The sequence below is a fragment of the Sprattus sprattus genome, assembly GCF_963457725.1.
Source record: "Sprattus sprattus genome assembly, chromosome: 15".
NCBI lineage: Eukaryota > Metazoa > Chordata > Actinopteri > Clupeiformes > Clupeidae > Sprattus > Sprattus sprattus.
In genome coordinates, this window is record NC_137913.1 from 20,322,619 (window position 1) to 20,331,243 (window position 8,625).

Here is an 8,625-nt window from a genome sequence, read left to right on the forward strand (position 1 = left end):
CCTGTCATGCTTTACTATTGATAACAGGTGGTTAACGGGCCATTGATGAAGGTTTTTTTTAACATATAGAATGTTTTGCCGCTGTTCCAATTTATTTTTTAAATAATAATATTTTTTTTACCACTGTGATTTGTACAAAATAGAACAAAACAAATAGGAAAACAACTTTGTCGTTTCAGTATTTTAATGTTTGACTTGGCTTTTATTCAAACTTAACAGAGTCTTTTACTACAGTGTGTTTGTTATTTCTACATACTGACTGTCTTAATCCTGTCCTGAATGTCTAACTCTATTGCTGGTTTTAGACAGATGCAGCAACTTGGAACTACAGTCACTGGCAAACTAGTTACGAATAATTACGTTTTATTAGTAGTAATACTTATAGTGTATGCACAACCTCCACTGATTGTACCAGGCTGATGTACCAATAATTTATGGTAAAACCATACTTCACAAAATGGTAGGAAGATAAATACCACTAGACATCAGGCCTAGTTATGATTAAGCAGAGGTCCAGATATTGCTGCTGTTTGTAAATGATCAACAAGAAATCATCAAAGACATAGGGCTGGTTCTAAAAATGAATCTAATGATCCTCTGACTGATACCTAAGAGGCAGTTGCTCAATGTCTGACTAAGATTTGTTAGTTTGTACAAGTACAACAACAACATGTTTTGAACGATTATACCTTTAATAAATAACTGTTAGAGCCTTACAGTCAAATTTGTATATAACTATTCTTGAGGAGGTTACAAGTGTCAAGGTGATTAATATGGTGTCATAAATGGTTTGGATGTTTTTAAAATGAGGATTTCATAAAGGATTACCAAACATGCTCTTGATTAAAATGATGTCAAACATGTATTTTCTTTATACAATGGAGGTTGTTCGACGTGAAGTAAATATGCTTTCTGGTAATAGCACAAATGTATGCACATAATTGCCTTTCCTCTTACATTATTCCCACCAGTAGATGGAGACACATGTCAATGTTTAGACCAACCCAAACTCCACTAGGATGACAGACTAGATGGTGGCTTCAGCCCTCACTCTACTCATTTATCTACTCGTGCAAGTATCCACTCCCCTGTGGAATATTTCACTCAAATACACGTCCCGCAGCTACTGAAAGTAAACAACCTGGAATACCAGTAACAAGCAAATGCTGGAGCTTTCTGGAGTAAGTGAGCCTGTTACCAGCTAGCGTGCTAGAGGTGTTATGCAGCTTCGACAACACTGATATTACCTTATTATCAGCATGGCGCTTGCTGCTATTCAGTTAGTCTACAGCAACAACAGCAATTGGCCTCCTGAGAGTTGAGTTTAAAATAAATGTACTAATGTCTTCCATGTTAGAGATAAGCAAACTCAGAAACAGGAGACAAACAACTCAGAAACAGGACACATGTTGAGAGCCGTGCACACAAATTAATAAATCAAGGGAACGGGGGAATAACCTGTGCGTTTGGATTGAAAAACTCGAGGGGGACAAACCCCACGATGACCGCTTTGAAATGCACTGTGGCAAGAGAGGCTTTTAATGGCCTAAACATGACCTTATTACCGACCTCAGTCAGTTTTAAGACAAAACATGTGCTGTAACTCTCTTTCAAATGAATAGTGTGACTTACAAGGTGAAACTATTTGCAGATTTTACATAGAGTTATTCTCTCAAATGCTGAATAAATCTAAAGATTTACTAAAATGTCTGGAGAGTACACTGTAGGAACTACAGTGAACCAATTTCTCTCTCCTCAGACACCTCAGATCAAGGATGAGATTGCTGCTATATAGAGGATCCAGGTTTCAGGTTAATTTCTTGAAGGAAATGAATCATTTGCTAAAATGTTTCTGAAAGTATGACGCACATAAGTTTCCAAAATTATAACACGAGTGAAATGTTTGATGTGGTTGGAAGATTTCTGATTCTATTGGTTGATTGATTTTATTTATGATAATATTATATACCCCAGTTTTGAATTTTTTCATGTTCCAGTTTCTTAAGAAAATCCCTATGAGTAAATGAATGGGCATTTAGAAAAACTACAAAATAACTGGCGTGGTGGTTAAATAACTGCTTGAGAGATCCCACATTTGATTCAGTTCAATAAAATGCATGTGTATTACTCTGCCCTCTTTGGCAGGGCCAGAGTAGGTCAGTAACAGTTAATAGTACTGTGGTAAAGAACAAGTCTACCTTGGCATCTGATTATATGTTTCAATCTGTTTATATACCATTGTTATCTGGGTTTATTTCACATTGCCATGGCACTTGGAAACTCCTCTAGGAATACAATATTTTGACAAAGATGGAGGTGTGTCGCCTCCTTCTGTCTGCTAATCTGCCTTTTCACATGTACAATGACAAACTCACTCAAGTAAAAAAACAAAACAATATTAGGCTGCGTCCATACTGTTAATTACCATAATTTTAACCTGATACTGGGATGTTTTGATTGTTAATTGTACTGAGTAAACGTTTTGAACCAAAAAGATCTTTAAAAAAAAATAGGATCCAAGTTAAAAAAAAATTAGTTCCCCTTTAAGTAAACACACAGATAAAGGATTTGACAACCACAATCTGTTGCCACAATCTGCATGAATCAAATGTTTGAGGTGCTAAAGTTAAATTTCATAAGAAACGCAAGGTGTGAAGAAACATGATGCAGTCCAGCTTTTTTCTTTATTTTTGAGACAACAGCTAGTTACAAAATACCGACTTATAGCTATACTTTACCACCTCAAATGGTTTGCCTCAGTAAGTCTCCCCACCTCTTCCCCACCTCGCTTCCTGTCATACACTTCAATGTCCTGTCCAAATAAAGGCATAAAAAGACCCACAAATCAATCTTTAAATTATTTATTTTTTAAATCCAGTTTTCCCTTTAAGTAAACACACAGATGAAGGATTTGACAAACACAATATGTTGCCACAATCTGCATGAACCAGATGTTTGGGATCCTAAAGTTAATTAAAAAAAAAAAAAACTTGTAGGTGTGAATCAACAGTTGTCTCTAAACATGAGTTCCAATCCAGAGTCCCACGCGATAAGCGATATGATGCAGTCCAGTTTTTTCTTTATTTTTGAGACAACAGTAAGTTACAAAAGACAGACTGATAACTACACATCAAACTGTTTGCCTAAGTTTTCTACTGGCGTTGTTTTTGCTCAGATTTTGCAAAAACCTATTCATATTTCCATGTAGGGATTTTTTTCTTTGGAACCAAGAAGTGTTAAAATGCTAACACTAAAACTACAAACCTCCATACTCTATCGGTTGATAGACAGGCGTGACGACAGCAGGAACATCCCCCTGTCAGAGACATAAATAGTAAATATGCCAACCAAGGTCATAGATCCCTACAGCACTTTATTAATGACATGCTTTTATTGTGACTGCAAGTATCTAATTCTCTGTATTAAGTGTGGCAATATACAGTCTTATTTAATCTTTGTGTGTGTTGACATTTTAAGTATAAACCCTTTAATGTGCAACATACAAATTCATTTGATGGGATGAAAGTTCCTTTTTACTTTTCAAAACAAATATAAATATAGCATGTTTTTTATGTTTTTTCTTACTATATTTTCTTAACCATACACATATGGAAAATGTTTAATGTATTCGGTAAGGTTGTGCCATTTTCAAGTTTATATGTGATATTGAGTATATACATTAGTGGTGGGCATAGATTATTCTAGATTAAAATGGCTCATTTTAATTGTTGTTTTCATGTAGCCCTGGCAACTAGCAGACATGAATAATATGCACATGAAATGAAACTTGTTGAACTCATCTCAACATGTCTTTTACAGTCATTTAACCCACCATGGGCAATGCTGAAATCACTGTTACAGATAGTACAGCGTGCAAGACTGTCATTGTGATTTACTTTTATAAGACAGTGGTACACCTTTGTATAGTCTGTTGTAAAATGTCTTATATTTTCTTTTTTGGGGGCACTCTCCCTGTGCCATGGTGCCCCTGTTCCCAGATACACTGAACTGATTAATTCGGTTTGGGAGAAGAGATAAAAGCCCGCCCACACTGAAAATTGATTGGTTGACTTACCGAAACAGGCCAATCAGGATGCTCCTGAGGCACACACGCACACTGCCTCACACACGCACAGTCTCTAGGTCCCTCTCCCTCTCTGTCGTGTGCGCGCTACACAGATGCTAACGCGGGTTGGAGCACGTCTGTCTCGTGTGCGCGGTCTTGCTCGCTCGCTCTAGATTCCGAGAGATTTTAAGTAATTTGCGGGCATCAGGGGGTCGTTATCAATATGCGGGAGACTCCCGGAACCGGAACCGACTTGGGATGTCTGCACTGCCATTTGCAGTGTTCATACAGTGCTTATATTTATGTAAGGTCATCATGATGGCTCGGTCTCGGAATCATGATGACTATAAATGTTAAACATAATTGTTAATGATACAAATTATTTATTATTTTATAATTATTTAAATCCGAGGATGTCAGTAGAAACACGCAATCAACAACGATGTATCTTCCTTGGCTGAAGTAGCTAGCATAGCATTGGCCATTGAAAATTAATAGTGTAGCTAGCATAGCATTGTTGAGAGTTGTAATCTGTCATTCTCTCCAGGGCTCTGTTCCGTTATCCATACCCTCCGTACCTACCATCCTTAGTTTGAGTATGTAGGGTGTTCCGTTTTCGATCGCGGCGAAAAGAAGTATACCCAAAGGACCCGTGTGTATACTCATAACGGACAAAACTTTGAGTGTGGAACCAGTGTACACTTTCCATTCTCAACAGCCGCCATCTTGTCTACGTAGCGGAAGAGACGGAGCCTGGCAGAGCTTTGCGTTTTATTTCAAAATCAATGGCGGACATAATGGCTACGGTGGCTACGATAGCAGAGTCAGTAGACCACTATGGAGGACCGAAAGTGCCAAAATTCAATAAATAAATACATCATCAATAATTATTTAAATGTGTCATTAATTAATTTAAATTGGAATTAAATACATAAATGTTGTATTAAATGTGTCATTAATTTATTTAATACAATTCATTTTATGTTAAAAAAACGTATTTAATTATTTCACTATTTAATTAATTATGTCATGGTCCTGTGTTGTATGGAGGACCGAAAGTGCCAAAATTCAATACATAAATACATCATCAATAATTATTTAAATGTGTCATTAATTAATTTAAATTGGAATTAAATACATAAATGTTGTATTAAATGTGTCATTAATTTATTTAATACAATTCATTTTATGTTAAAAAAACGTATTTAATTATTTCACTATTTAATTAATTATGTCATGGTCCTGTGTTGCACCGCATCAATAATTTATTTTATCTGTCAAACTCACCCATCAAAGTCAGTGGGCGGATTCCTAATACCTGATTGGTTACCCTGCACATCAAGTCAAGGCTTATCGATTCCAGAAATTTGGATTGACGCAGGCCTCATTCCTAAACACTGGGTGTCAAACAAAACGTTTTCTTAGACGCTAAAAATCCAGAGCGTGCGAGGTTTCGATTTCTACTGCAAGTTCAACCTCAACTTAACACGTACGATCTCCTGTAAAGGTAAGTGCTATCTTCTGCTATTTTATGTTTTGCAGATAACGTAGAACTGTTGTTGCATAGACAAAGTGTAGGGGCTAGCCTACTGTTATTAGCGACGGTTGCGCCTAAAACGTAATGCCATTTGCTACGGTTGATTGACGGGGATGGGAATGTAATTGTTTTCTCCTCTTTTACCCGGACGCATTTAGGTCTCGAAAAGAGGAAATGTCCGTGTAAAAGAGGACGTCTGCCTTAGTGCCTTGTCTTGTGTTTCAGTTGCTTAATGTTTGACTGTGTTAGGAATGTTGTTGACTTGCTAGTTTGTCATAAACAGCTGCTAGCAAGTAGCCGCTAGCAAGACATCCATGTTATTGTAATAGCCATGTTGGCTAGGTTGCAAACAACTTCCCTAATGGCCGGTTCACACTACACGATTTCAGCCCGATTTTGCCCCGATTTCTTCGTCGCCGACGAATTTGCAGGATCGGGCCCGATTTTGAAAAGTCTGCGACGAGGTGAGGTCTTGTAGTGTGACATGCTTGCGACCTGCGATGTTTTCGTCTGCGACGTTCGAAAACCCCACGACGAAAAGTCTGGCATGTCAGAATTTTTGGGGGAATCGCAAGGACGTATCCATTGTTGACATAGCGTAAACCTAGCATAAACCTCACTCTGGCCTGTATAACGAATGTCCAGCCTGATAAACTGTTATTATTGTAAATGTAGGTTACAAAATGTTGGTTTTAAAGTAGTCTATTTCCAGTCTTACCAGGAAATTTACGTTTGATAGCCTACCTCAAAAGTTTACGTAGCCTATCTAAAGTAGCTAGCTGTTACCTAGGCAATAAGATACAAAGATTCGTGATCTTGTAGTGTGGCCAGTCTTCCGACGAAGACGAAGCCCGAAGTCGTGACTCGGTAATCGCATAGTGTGACATGGTAGATCGTGAGGGAATGTTCAACAATCGTGTAGTGTGAACCGGCCATTACACAGTCAAACATCACCAAGTTCATTGTCAACATTAAAATCGCTATACATGCTAAATAACCTACAATTTCACTCATGTGGGCCTATATGAGGTCAGAATGCACACAAAAGTGTACCAAATAATACACACTTGATGAAATAGGCTACATGCTGTTGGAGCCTGAGGGTGGATCTTGAGCTAATTAGGTTTCCTCCGGTAGGAGGTAACCTATTGTTATTGTAGGCCAGTGGTCCCCAAATGGCGGCCCGTGGGCCAGATCCGGCCCGGGTACGGCACATTTTTGGCCCGCGACGTCGTAAAAAAAAACAAATTTTTTTTTAAGATTAACGTTCTTTTTGGCCTCGCAAACTGCGTAGTAGGCTAACGTTACGGTTTGAGTGATGGTGAGCGCGATACGGCGAAATGTTTGATAAAAAGCTTCTGAATAGAAAGTTTACCTTTTAAAAGTTGTGCAAAAGAAGCGAGCTTCACTGTTGTCTGAAAATCTCAACGGGCAGCTTTTCAGCAGAGTCTGAAATGTGCACTTTATAATTTTATTTTGTACACCCCTGTTTGGCAATGTTGTTTTTCAATACAATAAAACATTGCATAAAGCAAGCCAATCCACTTTTCCATGATAAGAGCATTAAAGTAAAATTTGCGATTAATTAATTTGCGATTAATCGTTATTAAATATTTTAATCGTTTGACAGCACTAATAAAAACTGTTATTTTTTTAAACCGCTGTCATTTTTTTTTGGGGGGGGGGGGGGGGGGTTGTTGGCCCTCAGCCTCACTTGCTTTACATAATTTGGCCCTTGGGGAAAAATAATTGGGGACCACTGTTGTAGGCTTTCCTATTATTAGGTTTCCTCCGGTAGGAGGTAACCTATTGTTATTGTAGGCTTTCCTATTATTATGTTGCTGCAATGGGAGTCAATGGCAGCCCCTAGAACCATATGGTAACTTTTTGTGAAATTTGGCACACTCATTAAGGACAGTCCCTTCTTCATTCTCACCAAGTTTCATGGCTCTCATTACACCACTCTAGCGCCACCAACAGGTCAAAGTTGGACTTTTGTAACACACACAACTTTTGAACCGTATGACCGATTTAAAAAAATGAGGTACCATTGGATTCCCTGGATCAAGACGAATTAAACCCACCCAATGGCGTCAATTTCCGGTAATATAGATTTTCCGCTATTTCCGGTTTTATCAAAAACCTTTGAAAGCCTTCTCCTCCTACAATTTTTGGCAAATCTTCTTCAAAATCTTCAGAGATGATCTTCAGACCTAGCCTCACAAAAGTTATGGAAATAATTTTGATCCTCACAACCGTTTGTCCGGTACAGCCACTCAAATTCAATTGAAAAGTCGCCAAACAGGAAGCGAAGTCATATCTTGGCAAATCTTTGTGAAATCAACACCAAACTTGATATGTCACTGGAAGACACTACAACATGTTCCCATGTGCAAAGGCAACTTCATATCTTAAAAAATGATTGATATAAAGCAAATTGGATACATTGTTAACGCTAAAATAATGCTTTACACATCAACAGGTCAAAAAGTGATACTCTTATTCAATCACAAGTTCATGTGAAGACACTTGAGAATGTTAAGTACGCAAATCGGAACAAAAGTTGACTGTAAGATGAAAAGTGGATTTTTGGTGAATATTTGAAACATGCATGCTTGGCTAATTTCTAGGGTGATTTTCAGTAGAAGGTCTTTCTCTCTCTGCTCCTTTGCGCGTGTGTGCTCCAGATTCTCTCTCTCTCTCACACACACACACACACACACACACACACACACACACACACACACACACACACACACACACACACACACACACACACACACACACACACACAGACAGGCTCCTTTGACACGCGCAAGCACACACACACACACAACATTAAAGGAAATGTAGGGATGACCACACCCCTTCTCACTCTTAGCTTGAAGCCATGGCCCTTGAGGATCTTCAAAGTAATGCATTTGAAATGTAATATCCCATTGGCAAGTCTGCAGCATGGATCTTTCTATACAATGACAAATTGTCACAAAAATACATTTTTCCCTGGTTCGCAATGTCTGGA